The sequence below is a fragment of the Vulpes vulpes genome, chromosome 13 (assembly GCF_048418805.1).
Source record: "Vulpes vulpes isolate BD-2025 chromosome 13, VulVul3, whole genome shotgun sequence".
Lineage (NCBI taxonomy): Eukaryota > Metazoa > Chordata > Mammalia > Carnivora > Canidae > Vulpes > Vulpes vulpes.
Window position 1 is genome coordinate 121,342,622 of NC_132792.1, and position 22,053 is coordinate 121,364,674.

The 22,053-nt window shown below is 49.2% G+C and overlaps 1 long non-coding RNA gene across 1 annotated transcript; it reads right to left on the bottom strand.

The window, feature by feature from the left end:
• Window positions 1-712: 712 nt before the first annotated feature.
• LOC140594976 (uncharacterized) lies at window positions 713-2,626 on the bottom strand. Its single transcript, XR_011996305.1, has 3 exons — window positions 2,404-2,626; window positions 1,995-2,156; window positions 713-1,891 (listed from the first exon to the last, which is right to left on the bottom strand). It is a non-coding gene; the product is annotated as an uncharacterized lncRNA (long non-coding RNA).
• Between the last annotated feature and the right edge of the window lie 19,427 nt (window positions 2,627-22,053).

Here is a 22,053-nt window from a genome sequence, read left to right on the forward strand (position 1 = left end):
AGCATTTCTCGAAGCTTTGCTAACGGGGCAGGGAATGCTGGGTGAGACCTGAAATAGCCCCTGCCGGGGCAGCGGGCCAGCAGCTGTGCCAGTGGCAGTTGCCACATCCCCTGTCACACATCTGACCCCGGGCCTGGGGATCCCAGACAAATGGTTGTGAGAGCCTCACATTTGTCATCTGTCTGGAAGCCAACAGCCCGACTCTGGCCCCCCAACCCTGGAATTCTGTGTGGGGCCGTACCCTCCCATCATCCCCTTCCTGTCCATGCAAACCGTGGAGTCTGGGGAGGGAGGATTCCCCTGCGTCAGAACAATGAGACACCTACACTTTTATCCTGTTTTCAGGACAGTTTGGGGGTTTTTCTACTTTAAAATTCAGGTAAATTTCTCATCAAAGGAACTGGACCCCGGTGGCCCCCTGAAAGCATTTTGAACACTGATCATCATTTGAGGAGGAATGAGGATGCTAACTGTCCTTTCCTGAGCACCTACTATGTACCTCGCGGTGTCGTAGGGCCCTATACATGATTCCACTTACTCTTACAGAGTGGGTCTCCTGTACCCTGGTTACTGAGCGAGGGACTGGTGAGTGGCCGAGCAGAATCAACTCACCTTCCCCACCCTTGCCCCACCCACAGAACGCCACCTGGTTTTTTAAGGAGTATCTCGAAGCATTTTTTTTCTTCTTAAAAAGTTTATAAAGTTTCCTGGTTATATAAAAATAATGTATGTTCACATTAGAAAATTTGGAAAATGTGAGGTGCATTAAAAAGTTGTCACTCAACAACCCCATAGAACTTTTAATGTTTTTCATAAGGTATTTTTCTGTGTGTCTATTTATAATATTCCTTTTTTTCCCCAAAAAAATTGGGAACGTGAAACTTTTTCAACTTTCCATAGATTTGTAGGTCTGCTTAAATACAAGAAATATATTTCAGCCAGTGAAGCAACTATGGAGTGCTGAAGTTCAAGTAGAGTTCAGAGAGCTGACCGGGCGGTTTCTAAGAGGGGACAAAACTTGGCAAAATGCCTTTTTCCATCCTGATAGAGGCTTTAAGTGTCTGATCATTTGTTTTTCTGGCAGCAGGACCACTTTCCAGTGGTAACCAGTTGTTATTAGCCTCATTACAAGTCCTTAAGCCTCTCTGGGCATTAATCATGCTCCGGATGTGACAAAATTTAGTGACATTCAGAGTTTCAGCCAGACCCCCATCCGTGGGACTGCACCCCCATGATAAACCAAGGCAGCTTCACTCTGCATACATTTTAGCATTTTGTATTTTCAGTTGGCCACCCGGACGGTTGTGTTCCTTTAAAACAGCATTCCTTGGCCAGATAGCTCTCCACGGGAGTCTGTCTCTCATGGGCACGAGAGTTTATAGTCTGATTTTCTCTTTGCTCGAGACACTAACCAGTAGTGTTTTTCCTACTTTGTCTGATAGAATGGAATTATTAGTGGTAGAGGCTGCTTTGCTTGAAAGACAGCCTATAATCTTAAAAAGCCCTGCACGTGGTAAACATGGGCTTCATGATAGTGTGCATCTGGAATTGCAGCGTCCTCTCTGCCCAGAAGCGTACCTCGAATCCCCCTCCTGTGTGTGCATGCGTGAAGATCAGTGCATTGTGGGGCACTGAGTACTCATAGCATGTCTCACAGCATAGATGCAGAATAGAGGAGAGCGTGCATCATCTTTGATGACCCACTTCCTGAACTTCATCCCAAGTGTGGTACAAACCATTTTTATTGCTTCTCGAAGGAGCACGATGGCACCAAGGGACACCATCAGCTGGCTGCAGGCACAGGCCAGCTGGACGGACCTTCCTGCGGCTCTTCCACACAGTTTGACATGTCCCTTAACAAATGGAACGGGTGCTCTATTTTGCTGGAACCCTGTTGGGTAAATATGGAAAGAATGTGGGATCTGTGTCACGGACCACAGTGGTCGCGTTCTGTGTAATTTGAAGACAAGATTCCTTTGCCGTGTGTCACTTACCTCCTATGTTACCTCCTTCGTCAATATTTCGTAACCACCAATTTTTTGCCAGGGCCCACATGCAAAGATGGGTTTGTATTAAAAAATAAATGAGAACAGCACATTCTGATGTGGTGTAGTATAGCCGCAATTTCTACCCGAGGCCGTGAAGCTGCTCTTTCCCTTTTAGGAAACAAAAGACACAAAGCAGAGCTGCTTATTCTGTTACTGTGCCTGGTGAGAAGGGGGACAGAATGTCAGCAATAAAAGAAAAGCCTTCTTCCTTTGAATTATCCAAGTGCCCAACGATGGGAACAGCCACAGGGGGAGAACACCGTGCTGTGCGGTTTGATCTGACTTTGCAGACCATCCGTTTCCAACCGGAAAGCTCAACTATTTTCAACACCAAGAATCAGAAAACCAGACTTACTGTGGATCCAATGGACTGAGATGTATTTTTCTCACATCACAAGGTGATGGGAAGTGGGGGGCAGGCCAGGCTGGGTCATCCAAGACTCAGGTTCTTTTTCCTGTTCTGCCAACCTCACCGTGTTGGATTTTGTCCTTGTGCTTGTCGCCTCATGGTGGCAAGACAGCTGCTGTGCCTCCAGGATTCGTTCTTAAGGCAAGGAGAAGGGGACAGGACCATGCTAGGCAGGCTCTCTCCTTTCATCTGGGAAGTAAAAAAAAGTTTCCCTGAACCCAGGGCAGAGTTTGCTGTTTGCTCACTGGCCAGAGCTGTCACATGGCTACGCTCAATAGGCTGAGCCCTTTGCAGGTGTAGGCAGTTGTCCACATGTGTTCTCAGAGGCTTGGACATCATGGAGAATCCTTGCTTACATGATGGCAGTCCCAAAAGTTCTGTTCATATGTGAAAATGTCTGTAACAGATTATTAATTCCCCATTATAATTATCATGAAAATGCATTGGATTTACATTAATGGAAAAGGAAAACTCTTTTTTTTTTTTTTTTTAATAAAAGGCCTATCTGTCCATTTTATCTCTATCCACCACTCCCCTTGCCCCCAGCTGAAACCCTTTGGAAGCTTTCCATAGCTTTTAAGATGACAAGCAAAGTCTTTGGTGTGTCCTCTAGAGACCTGTAGGAAACCGTTCATTTCAGCAGCCTCTTCCTTGCCTGTTGGCCTTGGCCTTTGCACCTGCCCTTCCTTCTACTCAAAAGCCTCTTTCCCCTCTCTGGGCCTGGCACCTCCTGCTTACTCTTTGGCATCAAATTGTTTCAAGTCTGCTTTCCTGCAAGAATGTTAGCTTTGTGAAAGCCCTAATGTTCTTTTTTTCCACACCTGGTTTATTGTCCGCTGTGTGGTAATCACCTAACAAATATTGTGGGATGTATGAAATAAAATTTTAAAAGCATGAAACTGGGATGCCTGCGTGGCTCAGCGGTTGAGCGTCTGCCTTCCAGCTCAGGGCATGATCCTAGAGTCCCCGGATCAAGTCCCACGTTGGGCTCCCTGCATGGAGCCTGCTTCTCCCTCTGCCTGTATCTCTGCCTGTGTGTCTCTCATGAATAAATAAATAAAATCTTTAAAAAAATAAAAAAAATAAAAGCATGAAACTGATTTTGCTGATAATATGCATTTGCACTACTCAAAATATGGTCCACAAACCGGTGCTGGTCTGCAAGATGTTCTTGGTTCATCTGCGACAAGCATGGACATTGAAAGCCAGCATTTAGAAAACTCTATAGCAATTCTTAAAATGTCACTGGATGGCTGGAAAAAAATATTTTTAAAGATTTTATTTAAGAGACAGAGCATGAACAGGGGGAGGGGCAGACAGAGAGGGAGAAGCAGATTTCCTGCTCAGCAGGGAACATGATATGGGACTCGATCCCAGGACCCTGAGATCATGATCTGAGCAGAAGGCAGCCACTTAAGCCACTGAGCCACCCAGGTGCCCCAGTTTGAAAAATTTTTTAAATAGAATAAAACTTGTCCTTTAACACAGTTTGAGAAACGGTCATCACGCTAATAAAAGGCAAGCATTTCTCAGGCTGCAGAAGATCTAAGGCCACAGCCAGCAGCCGGCAGAAGCTGGCAGGAGGGTCAGCGGGAGTGCCGGTGAGACGGGGGCTATCTGTTCTCCTGAGTGGAGGTCTGTCTCCATAGCTTCGCAGGACCGTCTGTAATTTGTGCCTCTATTTCCTCATGTGAAACTGGGGACCATGACACAACCCACCCGTGGCACCTTCGTGAAAAAGTTTGATCCAGACCATCCCATGCAGAGCATTTTGAAACAGTATGCGAGTATCTGATATTATTTGGCGGTACATGGGAGAGCCATGTGGTGCAAAATAAGAAGGGATTTTTAACAAATAAAACATGGTTTTGATTAAAATAACACTGGGCTATAAAAGCACAGTGAACAGAGATTGATATCAAACAGCAAAGAGAACAAACAGCCCGCTGGGAGGATGTGAGACCGTGTGTGCCTGAGGCAGGCAGAGACCTGGCTCTGACCTCATAGCAAGGAAAATATTTGCACAGCAGAGCTGGCAAATTCGTGCATGGTTCTTATATAGGAAAACTTGTACTCAGAGAGGGAGAGATAGATGAGTGTATATGTTTTACTCTGATATTCTTCTCCAACTCAGAGTAGGTGACTGAAATTCTGTTGTTAAGGTCACTTGTCTTAGTTGAAGACTTTCATGCAAGATGGCAAGGATGACTTACAGGTTTTATTTGAGGGTCTTGCCAGTCATTTACACTTTAGTATGAAGAAGACATTTGAGGGAGCCTCTTGCTCACTCCATACTCTAACAGGCACTGGCTCCCTAACCCCACCCTGCCCCTGCAAATCCTGACCATTGTATGTAGCTCAGCTGGTGGCTTACACTTGAAAATCGCCTTGGGGGTGTCCAGCCTCACTGTTCTCCTGTTTCCCTGTCAGGATGCACATACAGACAGTGCCCTATAACTCAGGACATCTTTGCAGTCTGTCATCTGCTGCTCTATGCTGCTTCATGTGTGTTCAACTCAATCTCCTCTCCACGCCCAGGGACCACACCTGACACTCTGGTCACTTCTCCTCCCCCAGCACAGACCTGCACACAGGACTGGTCCTCAGTAGACTCCTTTAGGGGGGTGGGTGTGAGAGGTGAGACAGAAAACCCCACACACCTGTGTCAGTGGAGTCAGGGTACGCCCTGGGGTTCGTAGGAACTGTCCCGGGGAGGGGGGTAGGTGAGGAGGGAGCAGCTGAGAACAGGCCAGCAGGAAGTGCACATGGAAGTCATGTTTCCCTCCCTTTTTTGCTTCTCCTTCCTTTCGATTGGTTTCTTTTGTTATTGAAGCGTGATGGGCCCGCCGCCACGCCTGTGAGGTGTGCTGCACTTTTACACAGTGCAAAACAGTGACCACAGCACGTGAACACCACTCTTCTCATACAGACACAGAAAGAAAAAAAGAAAAAACTTTTTTCCTTGTAATGAGAACTTAGGATTTACTCTCCTAGCAAAGTGCAAAGATACTCGACAGCAGTGTCACCTCCGAGATCCTCGCCCCTGCCCCACGCTTACCTGCCTCAGCCTGGAGTTTGGACCTTCTGACCCGGTTCCTCTCGCTGCCCCCCACCCCCGCCTCTGGTAACCACGCGTCTGGTCTCTTACGCTGTGACTTCAGGTTTGGTTTGGTTTTGTTCTAGACTCCACACCAAAGTGATATCCTGCTGTATTTGTCTTTCTCTTAGTTCACTTAGCACAACACTCTCAAGTCCACCCATGTTGGCACAAATGGCAGGATTTCCTTCTTTCTTACGGCTGGTAATATTCCAGCGTGTGTGCGTGCACATGTGTCTTCTTCACACACTCGCTCATCAATAGACACTCAGGGTGTCTCCACGTCTTGGTGGTTGTGACTCTTGTTGCCCTGAACACGGGGCTGCAGACATCTTTTTGACGTAGTGATTTGGTTTCCTTTGAATAAATACCTGCAGGTGGAATTCCTGAGTCATGTGGTGGTTCTAGTCATCACTTGTTGAGATGCTTCCATCCTTTCTATAGTTTGTACCCTCACCAGCAGTGCGGGGTCCCCTTTGCTCCACATCCTCACCAACCCTTGTTGTCACTTGTCTTTTTGACACTAGGAAGTCCTTTTTGAAAGAGTCTGTTGGTAAAGAGAGGTGAATGGGGCGGCTGGAGTGTGGGGCGGCTGGAGGAAGGGGCGGGAAGGTGTTTCAGGGTGGAAGAGGCAGGGGCCCACCATGCAGGGAACTGGACCATGGGGTGGGGAGATTACAGGTGAAGACAAAGGGAGAGGTAGAGGCCCACAGTCCCCGAGAGGCCTGGGATCAAGGGTCCCCACAGGGAGAGGGGCTACCTGGGGCTGGGAGAAGGGACCCCTCCTCCACCGAGACAGAAGGAAGGAAAAGTAGGTGAGAGCATGAGGACTGGGAGTCCGGGAGATGGAATAAGGAGGAAGGGAAGTGGTTACTCAGAGAAGAGAACGCAGGGTCTCCTCTAAGGAAGGCCTCCACCTATTCCCACTTCCTTCCTGGAGCCTGAGGCTCATGATTGGGAAAGAATGTTTGCAGTGGGTGCTAAGATACCAACAAAGAGGGCTCTAGAAGATTCTAGCACACTGGGCACCTGCTTTCCTGGCTGCCATGGAAGTGGGGCATTGACTCAGCCAGCCATCATGTCCCTTGGTGCCTTGTGCTTTGGGGAGACAGATCCAACAGGAGAGACTCCCACTTGCCCTCCAGCCATGTGGGGGCTGGCAGGAGCCAGGCAGGTGGGCCCTGGACACAGGCAGGGGTGTCACAACAGGAGCGAGCACAGGGCTGTGGGAAGCCGGCTCCCATCCTGACCATCGTGCCTGCCACACGATTGTCCAGGTCAGGGCAAGTGGTGGGGTCAAAAGCTGGGCATTTTCGGGGACTGGAAGCAGGGGAGCACATCTGGAGGGAAGAGGGGGACAGTCAGGGAAGGTGAGTACAGGCTACGAGGAGCCCAGCCTGGCTTCCAGGCCCAGCCCACTGGCCCCAGAGTCTGGGCTTCATCCCATGGGGAGGGAGGGAGTTTGGAAGCCAGAGGCTGGTGAAGGACGAGGCTGGAGGTGATGGGAACAGACCCAAGGCCTAGGGAACAGACCTGAGGAGGCCCAGGGAACTGACCTGAGGCCTGGCACCAAGCCTATCATCCACTGGCCAGGGAGACACGGAGGCAGACCTCTTTATTCCCCCTAGCTGGGGGAATAGGCCAAGAGGGGCATCTGTTCATCCAAAGGGGCAGCAGGAGGCAGAACTGGTTTGTGGGGAAAGATCATAAGCTTGTTTTTGAACACGTGGACTTGGAGGGCCTGCGGGGAGGGAGAGGGGGCCAGCGTAGGTGGTTGGATGGTGCGTCCAGAGCCCATGGGAGATGGGGCACCTGTTTCCAGCTCTGGGTGGTGATAGAAGCCATGGAGTCACTGGGATGAAGAGGGGGTGAGAAGGGAAGCCAGAGCAGGTGGGCACACACCCTCCCCTGCGGAGGAAGAGACCCTCACACAGGACCCCAAGGGGCACCCCTTGGCAGGAGGACAGCAGGAACAGTCACCTTGACAGAAAAGATCCCATGTCCAGTGTAGGGCTGAGCCTGACACCCAGCATCTCCTACAGTGCCCACAACCACCCACTAAAATAGACATCCATATTATCCCCATTTTAAAGTGGGGACCAATTTTCAACAAAGACCGGCACAGCTGCCTCGGTTGCTCAGGGTCACAGGGCTAGCAAGCCGAGGAGCTGGGGCTGTCCGAAGTCGCCAGGACTGTCAGGACAGACGGAGGACTCAGACGCAGGTCACTTTGCAGGTGCGGTGACAGGAAGCAGTGGGCATCGTCATCAGATGTCCTTGCTGAGAAGGAGGGGTCCTCGGGGAGAACGAGGCTGCCTGCGCTTAGGGACAGCCGAGCACCTGCCAGGGGCTGGGGGCCGGAGGCTCGGGTGGGGGCAGAAGCAGAGGACACAGCGGCCACACCGGAGAGGGGACAGGTTCTCTCTTGTCTCTTTCCGTCTTCACCTCTCAGCACTGAGGCGGGCCTGGCCTGGAGGTGTACTAGCTAGAGTGCCAATTTAGTTCCAGAAAGAAGGAGGAATCGCTGGTTACCTGCCAGTGCCGACGCATGTCAGAACAATAGTCCTGCTGCGTCCTAGAAAACCCAGGGCCACACCCGTGTCGTTACCACCCTTATAACCCTGCATCGGCTTTTTTTTTCTTAAAGATTTTATTTATTCATGAGACGCACAGAGAGAGGGGCAGAGACATAGGCAGAGGGAGAAGCAGGCTCCCCACTGAGCAGAGAGCCCGACCTGGGGCTCGATCCCAGGTCCCCAGGATCATGCCCTGAGCCAAAGGCAGACGCTCAACCACTGAGCCACCCAGGTGCCCCTGCATTGGCTTTTGAGTCCACTTTGTAATTTGTACTACCGTTCGCTGTTGTCATACTGAATCCCGGTCGCATGACAGTCTTTGGTTCTGAAATGTTCCGTTCGTGCTACTGTTTGTTTATCCATTCCAGAAATGTTTATTCCAAATTAGGCAGCGGGAGCCGATACGTCTGTGGTGCCTGTTGTCCAGAGCCAGGGGACACATCTGCTTTAGTGGGACTAGAATGTAAGCATCATGAAGTCTGAGACATGGGTTATTTGTGGACTGCTGCCTTCCTGGAAACAGCACCCGGCACGTAATAGGTGCTCAGCAAACATTTGTTGGCCGCACAGAAGCATTGACTGTGAGGCCACAGGAGTTTAAGCCTCAGCTCTCGCTTTTAAGTTTGGGACCCTTGCTTCACACTAGCCCCTTCTGAGGCTCTGGGAGCAGTCCTACTATGTGCTCTCATGGTTATATGGTTTTTTGGTTTTGTTTTTAAGATTCTATTTATTATAGAGCACAAGTTGGCGGGGCGCAGAGGCAGAAGCAGACTCTGCTGAGCAGGGAGTCCAATTTGGGGCTTGAAGCTGAAAGCAGACGCTTAACCCACTGAGCCACCCAGGTGTCCCCTGGTTATATGTTTTTATTTAAAAAGAAATTTCAAAAGTAAGCTATTTTAACTAGTTGAAGCCTCTGTCTCTACTCTAGTTTCCCCCCCCACCCCTTCCCCTCACATCAAGTGACACTGGAGCGGCAGTGGGCAGGAGGAGATCCAGCTAGGAGGAAGATGCCCTGGGAACACATTAGTATGGGCTGCGGGGACTTATCTGTGTGGTATATGTCATGGAAGGTGTATAGCTGACTTATCAGCTATCCAGCATGGGAATGACTTCCAGGACTCCCACCCCCCACCACGGAGACTCACCTGGTGTGTCACAAACGAGCAGGGTCACAAAACTGAGTGTGTCCTAAGCTCCTGGCGCTGCAGGTTTGTGGGTGTTAGAGAAACAAGATCTTTCTTAAGGAGGCCCTCCAAAGTTGTTTGAGCTTCGGGCCCCCCAGAACATGAACCTGCCCTTGGCTGGATGAATGGGTAGACCTAAGTCCTCCCAGGTTTGAGAAGCGGTCAGCTCCTATTCTCCTTTGGGACTTATAGACAACAAAGTCTGGTTTGGAGTTTATTCTTGGTCCTCGGACATACATCAAACTCTTCCAGTAAATGGTCCATCTTCCTAAATGCTGCTCTTGTGAGAACAGCTCGACCAGCTCCTCCAAAGAGCAGGCAGCTAGCTTCCAGCCAGATCTTCAGAACTGATACATCCATCAAATTCTAATTGCTTTTATATAATATCCAGATAAATATCATCACTACCAAATGATTTGCAAGCACGGTCACCCCATTCAAACAATGACTATTAGATTCCCTTCCTTCCTTCCTTCCTTCCTTCCTTCCTTCCTTCCTTCCTTCCTCAAATATATTGAGCCCTTACTGTGAGTCAGGAATTGGGGGTAAAACATTAAATGACACACAGTCCCCTTCTTCAAAGGGCTTTTAGTCTAGTTGGGGGCGGGGGAGCTGGCCACACAGGTGACAGCAGTGCAGGGTGCGCAGGAGGAGGGTGGTGAGCCTGTGGGTGGAGCAGCGCACTGGGGCGAGGCGAGCCAGGGAACGCTCCTTGGAAAGGCTGAGTCAAGCGCTTGGCAGGGATGCCGTAGCCCTGGGTGGGAGGGTGAATTTACTGGATCAAAGGTGCCCAGATCTGGCTGATGATGAGAATCACCTGGGGGAGCTTCAAGACTCCCAGACCCACCCAGACCTCCTGATTCAAGGTGAGCCTCAGGAATCCATCTTAAAAAAAAAAAAATCACCCTGGTGGTATGTTTGATCCACCAGATTTGGCAAGTGCGTGCCCTTTGTGACTCAGTGGGGGATAAAGAGCCTGCAGGATCAGGGGCGTCCTGTGGATGCAGATGGAGGACACATTCCAGGCCCAGCACCGAGGACCCCCAAGTGGGCTGTTTGACCTCAGCAGAGCCTGGCCCTGCGGGGGAGGCACCCAGCAGAGCTGGCAGTGCACATGGCCGCTGGCTAACTCAGGCTCTGAATGCCATGGAACAACCTGCTGGAATGGCAGGCACAGTGCCAGGGTCACAGGGGCGCCACTGGCTGCGCTAAGAACAGGGTGGACAAGGTGCAAGCTGCCCTGTGACCCTGCAGGTCTCTGTCACCCTGAGGTTTGCAACGAGTCCAGCCTCCACTTCTTGGTTCAAGAGACAGCTCATTGTGTCATTTACCTTTTTTTTTTTAAAGCAGTTTTATTTAGATGTAATTCCTATGCCATAAAATTCATTCTTTTAGAAGTGTACAATTCAGTGGGTTTTAGCATATTTAGAGTTGTGCAACCATCACCACTCTGTAATTTTAGAACATTGTCATCACTTTAAAAAAGAAACTTGAGCCCCTAAAGAGGCTCTCCCATCCCCACCCCCCTCTCTCATGCCCCAGCAGCCACCAGGCTACTTTCTATCTCTGTAAATGTGTCTATCCTGGATGCTTCATACACCCAGAGTCACACACTCCTGGCCTCTGTGTCTGGCTGCTTTCACTTAGCATGCTTTTGAGGTTCATCCATGTTGTAGGATGAATCTGTGCCCCATTCCCTTTGATAGCCCAAGAATATTCTATCACATGGATCTTGTTTATTTTTCAGTTGATGGACATCTGGGTTGTCTCCACCTTCTGAGTATTAGGAATAACACCGCTCTGAATATTTAAGTTTTCTCTTAAAACATAGGTTTTCAATTCCCTCGGGTGTGTGTGTAGGAGCAGAATTTCTGGGTCATATGGAAAGTCCATGTTTAACTTTTTGAGGAAGTGCCACATTGCTTTCCAAAACAGTCGCTCCCTTTCACGGTCCCACCAGCAGTGTGAGAGATCTGGTTTCTCTACATCCTCCCCAACTTGTTTTCATTCCTTGTTTTCATCATAGCCATCCTAGTGGGTGAAGTGGTACCTCGCTGTGGTCTCAATTTGCATCTCTCTTATGACTAACGATGCTCAGCATCTTTTCATGTGCTTATTGGGCACTTGTATATCTTCTTTGGAAAAATGTCTACTCAAAGCTTATGCCCATTTTTTTTTAAAGATTCAGACTCCTATTTTTATTTTATTTTGAGAGAGAGAGAGAGAGCGAATGAGCATGTGGGACCGAGGGGATGGGGAAGAGAGAATCTTAAGCAGGCTCCATGCCCAGCGCAGAGGATCTCATCACCCTGAGATCATGACCTGAGCCAAAACCAAGAGTTGGATGCTCAACCAACGAGCCCCCCAGGCTCCCCAGCCTGTGTCCATTTTTAAATTGGGGTTTGTTTCTACCAAGTTGTTAAATGTCCTTATATATTCTAGATATGAGTCCCTTATCAGACATATGATTTGTAAATATTTTCTCCCATTCTGTGGATTGCCTTTTCACTTTCTTAATGACATCCTTTGAAGCATACAAGTTTTAATCTTGATGACGCCAATGTATCTATTTTTTCTTTTGTCACTTAAGCTTTTGGTGACATATTTAAGAAACTAATCGTGATCCAAGCTCATAAAGATGTATTCCTGTGTTTTCCTCTACAAGTTTTATAGTTTAGTTCTTGCATTTATGTCTCTGATCCACTTTGAGTTAATTTTTATATGGTTTGATAGAGGGCGTCAACTGCATTCTCTTGCATAAGAATATCCAGTTCTTCCCAAACCATTTGTTGCAAAGACTATTTTTTCCCTTTTGAATTCTTGGCACCCTTCTGGAAAATCCATCAACCATATGTAAGGGTGTATTTGTGGACTCTAGATTCCATGCCATTGACCTATATGTCTATCCATATGCCAGCACCACAATATCTTGACTACTGTACCTTTGTAGTAGCTTTGGAAATCGGCAAGTGTGAGAGTGCCAACTGTTCTTTTGTTGGTGGGGGTAGTGATTCAGGCTATGTTGGGTCCCTTGGATTTCCATATGAATTCTAGGATCAGCTGCCAATGTCTGCAAAAAAGGCAGCTGGGATTTTGGTAGGGATAGCATTGGAGTCATCTATTCTTGAAGTCCTTCCATGAGGTCACTAAGAGGAGTATTTATTACCTGTTAATACTCAAGTATTTATTATCTGTTTGACAGATAAGAAACAGACACGGAACAGTTCCGTTTCAAGTCCCTCAGTCTGGCAATGCTGCCTTCAACCGTAGAGCAGATGCCTCCTAAATCTCACGATGCCAATCTCCTTCTCTGTCCTCAATTTTCAAATGTGCTGCACACTTACTCTGTGCCAGGCACAGTTCTAAGCAATCAAGAATTTAAAGATCAAGAGGGGCGCGTGGGTGGTGCACAGTCGGTGAAGCCTCTGACTCTTGGTTTTGGCTTAGGTCATGATCTCAGGGTGGTGGTGGGATCGAGCCTTGTTTCAGGCACCACACTCAGCTCAGAGTCTGCTCAACTTTCTCTCTGCCTCTGCCCCTCCCCCTGCTCTCTCTAAAATAAATAAATCTTTTTTAAAAAGTGGATGATTGGTAAGAAGATGAGCCAATGCAATAAAAAGTCACAATCCTTTGCTCAGTTTCCAGAAAGGACCTAATTTTCAGATCCAGAACTCATGGATTGAAAGAGGGTTCAGGTCCCCAGTAGGAGTGCTCTTTAACACCATGATGATGCATGTGGTGGGCATTTCCCAGGTTTTTCCCTAAAAGGAACCATGGCATTTATTCAGCTAGCCATATGTTGAGAACAGGGACTACCCTTTCCAGGACTGTTGGACAGGAGTCTGAGTTGAGAGTCAGAGACCTCAAGTATCATCATACTTAGCATCCCTGCTACAGTTGGAGCACCTGGGTGCCAGTCCATAAGTGGAGGCTAGCCCAGGGCTGCCCCCTGTGTGCCCACTTAGGTCCATGGGCCCAGCAGGTAGTCATTTCCCCAGCCCCTGTATATATAATTAGAATGCACATATCTTGGGGTTTCTGCCTGTGGAATAAAAGCTATCTGGCAGAAGGGCCTTTAAAACTGCTTTTCTTTTTTTTTTTTTTTAAAGATTTATTTATTTATTCATTCAGAGAGAGCGAAGAGAGAGGCAGAGACACAGGCAGAGGGAGAAGCAGGCTCCATGCAGGAAGCCCAATGTAGGACTCGATCCCGGGTCTCCAGGATCACACCCCAGGCTGCAGGCAGCGCTAAACCACTGCGCCACCGGGGCTGTCCTAAAACTGCTTTTCTTATGCCACACCTGCCCCTGTGAGCCAAGATAGTAAATTAGAAACAATAGTGCATTCTGGGGAGTTGGGGGGGTTTGAAAGTGATTCATGAAAAGAAACTGCAAAAGCGATTCAGGATCCTAAGGGGTATAGGGCTGGTGGTCCCTATCATGTCTCCGTTGATCGCCAGTCTGCACCCAGCACAAGTCAGGCAGACCCTGAACGATGACTAGAGATTACTGTGGTCCACCAGGCAGGAGCCCCATCTGCAGCTGCTGTGCCGAACATGATCTTCACTAGAACAAATTAACATAATTGCACATAATATGTGGCCACTGAGCCAATGAGTGTATTCTTTCCCATCCCTACCAAAAAGAGGATCAGAACAGTCGATTCATTCGGAACAGACAACGTATATACGTTTACAGTCTTGCCCCAGGGCTATGTTAATGCTCCTGCTCCTGGCATAATACAGACCTGGACTGGCTGGGTAATGATGACATCATGCTCACTGGACCAGCTAAGCAAGCAGTGACTAGTGCATTAGAGACCTCCATAACACACGATCCCAGAGAACGGGAGGAAAACATCGACGATTCAGAGGTCTGCAGTGTCAGCAACATTTTTAGGAGTCTGGTGGTCTGGGGAATGCTGAGACATCCCCCCCACAGTAAAGGATATGTTACTGACTCTTGCACTTCCCATCACAGAGAAGGAAGTCCAACACCTGGTAAGCCTCTGAGATCTACAGGTAGCATATTCCAAACCTGGGAATATCCCTTCAATCCACATACCAGGTGACATGGAAGCCTGTCCACTTTAATCAGGGCCAAGGGTAGGAGAGGGCTCCGTGGAGAACATCCAGGGTATAGTGTGAGTGGTTCTACCGTTTGGGCCATATGATCCTGCTGGCCTTGTGTTACTAGAGGTGTCAGCGGAAGTTTTGACACATCCTTGTGGGGGAATCACAATGCAGATCCCCAGGATCCTGGAGCAAGGCCATGCCATCTGCAGCAGAGAATTCAATCCCTTTCTGGAAAGCTTCTGCCATCGATTAGACCCTCCCAGAGATAGATCCCTGACCATGGGACAAGTGGCCAGGCAGCCAGAACGGCTCATTGTGAGTGGGGTTCCGTCTAAGCCACTAGAATCATCAGGTCAGGTGGTCCCAAAACGGTGCACCATGAAATGTAAATGGTAAATCCAGGATTTTCATGAGCAGGGCTGAAGGGCATATAGGATCTAAACTAGTTGGCGGCCCAGACACACATCGCTACTGCCCGAGCACCTCTGCCTGAGCTCCCTCCCATGGCTCCCTGTGGCTCTCTGGATAGCTGGTTAGGACCCAGTTAACAGAGAAAGAAAATTCCTAAGCATGGCTCACAGAAGGGGTGGCTTGATATGCAGGTATATGCTGAAAATGGATGCTAGCTAGCTACACCACCCTATAATTCAGGGATGACCTTGAAAGACAATGCTAGGCGGAGATCCTCTCAATGGCCAGAACTTCCAGCAGTGAATGTCATCCATCTCATGTGAAAAAAGAAGCGGCTGGGTTTAGAATAATCAAGGACTCATGAGTAGTGGTGAGTGGCTTGGTCAAGGGCCTTGAAAGAGAAAAATTTGAAGATTAAGACTAAGAAATCTGTGGTAGAGGCACTTGCATGGACATATGGGAGTGGGTGTGCTTTGCAAAGATCCTCTGTTTGCAGGTTAATGCCCCCGAGATAGCACCCACCAAAGAAATACTAATAACCAGGTGGGTTAAAGCCACCCCAGGGCTAGTATGCCACGTATGTGAGTGGAGTAGCCACCGTGGGAGAGACAGAGCCCATGCATGGGCCCAATGGCCTGGCCCCTAACCCAGCCACCACTGCTTGTGCACAGCCTGCAGGCACAGAGACCAACTCTGAGTTCTCTCTTAGGTCTCAACCCCTGAGAGGACCACCCAGCTGCCTTGCAAGGACTAGCCATTAGATTTTTTTTGTTTAGAATACTAGTAGAAAATGGAGTATTTATTAGGTCTGTGCAGGAATGACTATCTTAATGGCTTTCAAACAAGAGAAGCAACCAGTGAGGCAAAGATGACCAGATCTGAATATCTTAACATTTAAAACTTTTATGCAAATGAAGAGACAACAGACTGGGGATGTCTGCATTAAGTTTGTGACACATAAATGATTAGTGGGTGTTATGACTTCAACATATAGCCAACCCGATGTGTAAGAACAGGGCCGGGACCCTGACACACACAGAGTCTGACAAGTGCCCACGTACTGAATGTCTTTTCCTGCCCACGTAGACTTATAACATCAGGTTGTATGGGTTGTTTTGTGTACAGAAGATTGTGTCAGCAGCTTTTCTCACATTACAGCATAGATCATGTTCTGAAACACACTTTTCAGCAGTCGCAATGGACTGCACTGTTGGAGAGGTACAGCCCTGTTCTACTTCACTAAGTTCCCTTTTTTTTTTTTTCGGTAATTAATTTTGCAAGAATTAGACAGATACTCAAAGGATGGCTTTGCCTTTCCTCCATGTAGGTCTTCAACTGGCACCGGCATCCAAGGGCTCCGTGTTCACTCTACCAGCACAGAGGCCTGCAGACCAAGGGATCCATATTACAGTGAAAGAGGTGCCAAAGGAGGTACGTGACCATGACACCTATACCAGACCACCCCGTCAGAGGGAGAGCTGATGAGGCCCCGCTGAAGCATCACCGTGGAGGCGGTTGTGAGGATGGCAACAGACCTTTTCTATCTGGGACCCAAGAGCTGGGAGTCAGAAAGACTCTGCTCACCACCATTCCCCGTGACCCACTTAGGGGGTCTGTGCCGCCTGTCTGTGTAGCTGAGAAGGCCTGGTTTCAAAAGAAGTGTTTCCACCAAGGGACCCAAAGAAAGTCCCTCTTCACTCTGAGCTCGGGCTGCTGTTTGGCAGGCCCAGGCGCTGTGTGCCAAACGCACAGCAGACATCACGTCAGCACTGGAAACGCACGTGTGTCAGCAAGAGGAGGCAGGATGCTCTGACACATTAGGGGCAAGAGTGAACACGTCCGGCACACAGGCGACCCATCTGGGCGAGCCCTGGCTTTCCCTCGTCCAATGTTGACAGCTAATGGACAAGAATAGCAGCTATGGCTGAGAAGGGCACCATGACAAGGGAGCTGATCTCCCCGAGATAAAGGCCTGGGTCTCCCTGCCAGGTAAGCCACCTGGAGCAGCAGACGTGCCACTGTGGGTAAGGAGAATCTAGACTGGATAGAAGGCCACTTCTAGTCCCAAGACAGTCGGCAATGTCAAGAACTGGAGCTGCTCCCCAGAACCTTCTTCGTAAAAGTTTCTCCAGCAGAAGCCCCTGGGATTCTGGACGACCTGCTCCCCAAACTTCAATGATGGAACAGCTCTGAGCACATGGAGATAGATTATAACAGACACTGTGATCGCCATCGGGATGGATAGCCTTATTCCCCCAAATATTTGTGGGGCCCCCTACACAGCTAGTGGGTGGAATCAGGGATGGCATGGCCTGGCCCCTCATCCTAGCTCAGGACAGCTCTGAAAGGCCTGCCAGCTTCAGAGGCCCCCTCGGGGTTGCCGACGGCTTCATGGGTCTGTCTCCTTCCCACCGTGGGATACGGCCCCAGACACTCCGCAATAAGTGGCCTGCATGCTGACTCCAGCTCCGGACCGGCCTCCAGGACCTCGCCTGTGATGGGGGGTCTGAGCAGATCCAAAGGGAGCAAAGGGACAGCTAGTCCAAGAGCCCTAGGGCAGGGCCAGGACGTCCGTGTGGTCAGAGCAGCAGAAGCCAGAGTGGCTGTAGCGGAGGGAGCGAATGGGCAGAGCAGGAACAGGAAACCAGGCAGATAAGCAGGACCCCAGAGGTCACCACTGGGATTTGGCTCTGCACTCAGAGTGGCACCACTCCATGCATTTTGACAGGAAAAGTAACACAGTCTAAAAGAACCGTTGAGGCTGCTGTCTTTGAGGTGAGGCTGGTCCCCAGGAGACTGGCCGAGAGGGTCCTTCAGAGACCCAGGGGAGGCAGGACGGTGGCTCAGACCAGTGTGGCAGTGTGGAGTCAACAGGTGTGTGGGACATCAGATACAGGGTACACCAGAAAGAAAAATAATCAAACCAACAGAAATTCCTGCCACTGTGCTCTCAGATAATTGTTATTTACATTTTCTTGATTTTGGTTTCCAGATAGTATTATTAAAAAGTTCACATAATGTGTTTACACAAATCTATTATTTTTAATAAATCTTGAACATCTTTCTCGCTTTCTAGTCAGTAAACATTGATCTACGTTGTTGTTTTTAATGAATTAATTTTCCAAAAACTCCATTATATGGATCATTGTCATGGTTATATTTAATCCCTTATTTGGGGACTTTCAGGTTATTTCTTAGTTGTTTACTACAGTAAGCCAGATTAGAGATACTGTACACACATATTTATGTACTCACCCACTCTTATTCTAGGCTTCATTCTAAGAAGTGGGGTGCTTGCTTCGGCAGCACGTATACTAAAAATATATTCTAAGAAGTGGGGCTACTAGGTCACAGATTGTTCACATTTCTAGGGTTTTTGAGATGTATTCCTAATCACCCAAACATTTCCCAAACTACTTTATCTCTGCAACTGGGATCTAATTCATAAACGAACATTGGTTTTGGTTCAACAATGTTTGTGCTGAAATAAGCAAGAAGGAAGTCACAAGTTCTCTTTGGAAGAATAATTAGTTTCCCCGGTAAGGATATTACTTGAGAAAGGGGGAAAGGAAAAGATAAATAGAGGGAGGGTAGCTTAACTTCTAGAAAATAAAGAGGTAGGTCTGTACTCAAGAGGAAGCTGAGCTTCCAGAAGCTTCCATGTGGCTTGGCCTCTGGCTAATGGCGCAGGCGTCCCAGAGGCTCTTCATTCCATACCATCTGCCTTGCACCCGTCTGCATGCAATACCCCTATTAACACCCAATCATAGACACTGTGATCACCATCGTGATGGATGGCCTTATTCCCCCAAATATTTGTGCCCTCCAGCTCTGCCCGGAGGTGACTTTTGTAGGCATGTCATTGCTTTGGACAGGAGCTGATACCTGCTAGTTCCCTGCCGGTAGGAAGATTTTCTGCTGACTAGCAGAAGAGACGGCAGCACTGGAAGAAGAGCAGGGTCAGAGATGGACACGGGGCTGGCACAGCAGATTCGGTGTCCTCTGAAGACGATCAGATCACAAGGAGGAGAAGAGACCTCTGCAGAGTGGTCAGCAACCACCTTCACTTGGTGCCCTAGTCTGCGCACCCCCAAGCCCCCACCCAAGCTCGCTGTTTCCCAAAGGCTCCTGCTCTGAGTAGCGTGTACAAGACACCTCATGTGTCACTCTTGAAGTCCTCTCCTCTCTCTGGCGGCACCTGAGCTGTGGGTTGTCCCCTCCTCTCGCCGGTCCCTCCTTCCCTCCATCACCATCTGCGAGAAGGTAGCAGTCTCCTGAATGGGTCTTTCCACGAAGGTTTAAAGAACCTCACATGGCTCCGCACAACGTGCAGGCTCACGTCTCCACTCATGAGCGAGGCAAGGGCGGCCCTTCAGCATCTGGCGCCCTCCTTGCTTTTTGGCTTCAGTCCTGCCCCCTCCCTCATCATGCTCCCTGTGATCTGATCCACTTCCCAGCAGTCGCCTCTTGTGCTTCCATTCCAGCCTTGCCCCTCCCCCCCACTGTCCTCCCTCCGTTTCTCAGGCTGCCAAAGCTCTCTCATCCCTAAAGGCCCAGTGCAAACACAGATTCTCTGGAACTTTCTCCAGGCAGAATTCATCACCCTCTCTCTCATGTTCCCTCAGCAGTCTGTCCACCGCTGGGGGAGCAGTTTCGTGGTATCTGTTGCCTCCTGCTAGACGAGGAGTTCACTGAGGACAAAGGGTTCGTCTCCTTCACCATTGGACTCCAATGCCAGGTATACAGCAGGTGCTTAGAAAATACTGGCTGAACTAGAGTGACTCAGGACCAGATTCAGGTCACCTGACCCTCATCCAGTGCCTTTTACGCAGTCCCAAAGCAAAGCCTGCACCGGGAGGATGGGCATTACCGTGGCGGAGTGGATGCCTCTCCCAACTCCCACCAGCTGTTTCTGTGGCCTGTTGAAATTCCAGTGGCGATCATTTCTTCCGGGTGCGATATTCCCTCTGGCTCCATTAGCATATCCCTGGGAGGGACTCATTCTCATCACTGTTAACCCTGCTAACGTTTTCCTGCCAACAAGGAACTAGCAGGTATCAGCACCTGTCCAAAGCAACGACGACAAGAGCCACACCTGCAGTGGAGCTGGCGTTGGGTAGGTGTTAACAAGCTCTGCAAGGAGAAAGGTGCAGGGCAGGGGTGAGGGGTCAGGGCCTATCCTGCATGGGGCGTCATGGAGGGAGGTACAGGGCAGTGAGCAGGCGAGGGTGCCAGGGAAGGGGAAGGCGAGGGTGTGCATGCTGGGAGGGAGGCCGACTTTTGGGGACAACTGTATCCTCTGCACAGAGTGCAGATTTCCTGCTCTGATTTCCAATCACCTCCCGTAAACCTCCTTTTTGCTACCGTGCCAGAAAATTCTCAGGTATTTTTTCAATTTTGGTTCACCTTCATCTTAAAAATAAATACGTACCTCACAGCATTTTTCAGAGGGGTGGGTGTTTGATGAACTAAAGTGAGTGACAATAGGGTGTCACAACTCCAGAAAGGTTTCATATCGCTGGTTTCGAGTTTCCCAGTGAGTGGGAGTTTGATGAAGTGAAAAATGAAGTGGCTTCCAAGTCACTCTGCCCCTACTATGCTGATCTGCAAACATGTAACCTTCCCACACAGCTGCAGAGCTCCAGCCCTGGGGTGAATGAACCCTGCAGAGCTAGCACACGTGGCACTCAACCCTCAGCTAGAGAAAGGACTAGAAGGATGTGTTAGCAGGCAGTTGACAGCAGCAGGACCCTCAGGGACACAGCCAGAGGCTGCATGACCAGTATATAGTCTGTAGCACAAGAGCTTTCCCTCTCAGGGTAGTGGCCAGTTGGAGCCCTGGCCTCACATTTCCCTCTAAAGGAGGCCACCACCTAAGTGGGTTAAGATGCTCCTTTCTGGATCCCTGTACTCAGAGCTTCACACTCTCCAGTACAAGAGGGAAAGGGGCAAATCAGCCTTGTTAGCATCTGTGTACACTGGGCTTGACCCAAAAGCAGTGCTGGATTGTGCCTTTTAGGACAGGCGGGGACTAGGCACACTTCCCTGTGTCTGAAGGCAGCTCCTGGCTTAATTTCACATTTTTTTAAGCTCTGTATTATGTGGGAGTCTTTTGGGTTGTTGGTGTTTTTTTTTTTTCAAGATCTTATTTATTCATGAGAGACACAAAGAGAGGCAGAGACACAGGCAGAGTGAGAAGCAGGCTTCCTGTGAGGAGCCCGATGAGGGACTCAATCCCAGAACCCTGGGACAACCCCGGGACAAGGCAAACTCTCAGCTGCTGAGTCACCCAGGAGTCCCCAGTGTGGGAGTCTTTTGTAAGTGATGATTACTTTGGATTAACCATTTGCGTTGTAATCTTCCTATTTCCCAAAGGAGAGAGCCTGAGGGATCCTTTCACCAGGATCCCCTTCTCCAGAGCACAACAGGTGGTGTCACTGATGGGGAGACACCTTCACAGGTGCCCAGGTGATATTTGTAGCTTTTCCTGGTACCCAAGAGCTAACTCCTTCTCCTTCTGGGTTTACCTCTTTCAAAACTCTGTATGGCTGTTGCTAATGGATGGGATACGGATAATGCAAGTCAGGCCTCTATGGACATTGTTTTGATTGATTGATTGATTGATTGATTGATTTAGAAGATTTCATTTATTTATTAATGAAAGACACACGGGGGTGGGGCAGAGACACAGGCAGAGGGAGAAGCAGGCTCACTGTGGGGAGCCCAATATGGGACTTGATCCCCAAACCCTGGGATCACACCCCGAGCCGAAGGCAGACGCTCAACGACTAGCCACCCAGGTGCCCCATTATGGACATTTTTACAAAGATAGAGCTCTTGGGCGCCTGAGTGGCTCAGTGGGTGAAGCATATGCCTTCGGCTCAGGGTCATGATCTTGGGGTTTGGGGATCAGCCCCACATCTCCACCCCCGCTCATGTGCTCTCTCTCTCTCTCAAGTAAATAATCAATCTTATTTTTTTTTTTTCAATCTTATTTTTTATGAGGACCTGCCCCTCCCAGCCCCTGGAAAGCAAATCTGTCACAGCTTCCAGAATGCTGCCATCCTCCGAATTGCAACTTTTCAATCTCCAAAGGAAATTTGGTCACCGGGCATTTCAATGGCTGTTTTAAAATATTACAAAAGCTTTGGCAGAGTCCCGACAGGAGGGGCGGGCACCTGTGCCTCAGCTTGGAAGCCAGCAGGCAGCACTGGGGAGTGTAAGTGACCGGCCACGGCCAGCTCCGCTTGGCGG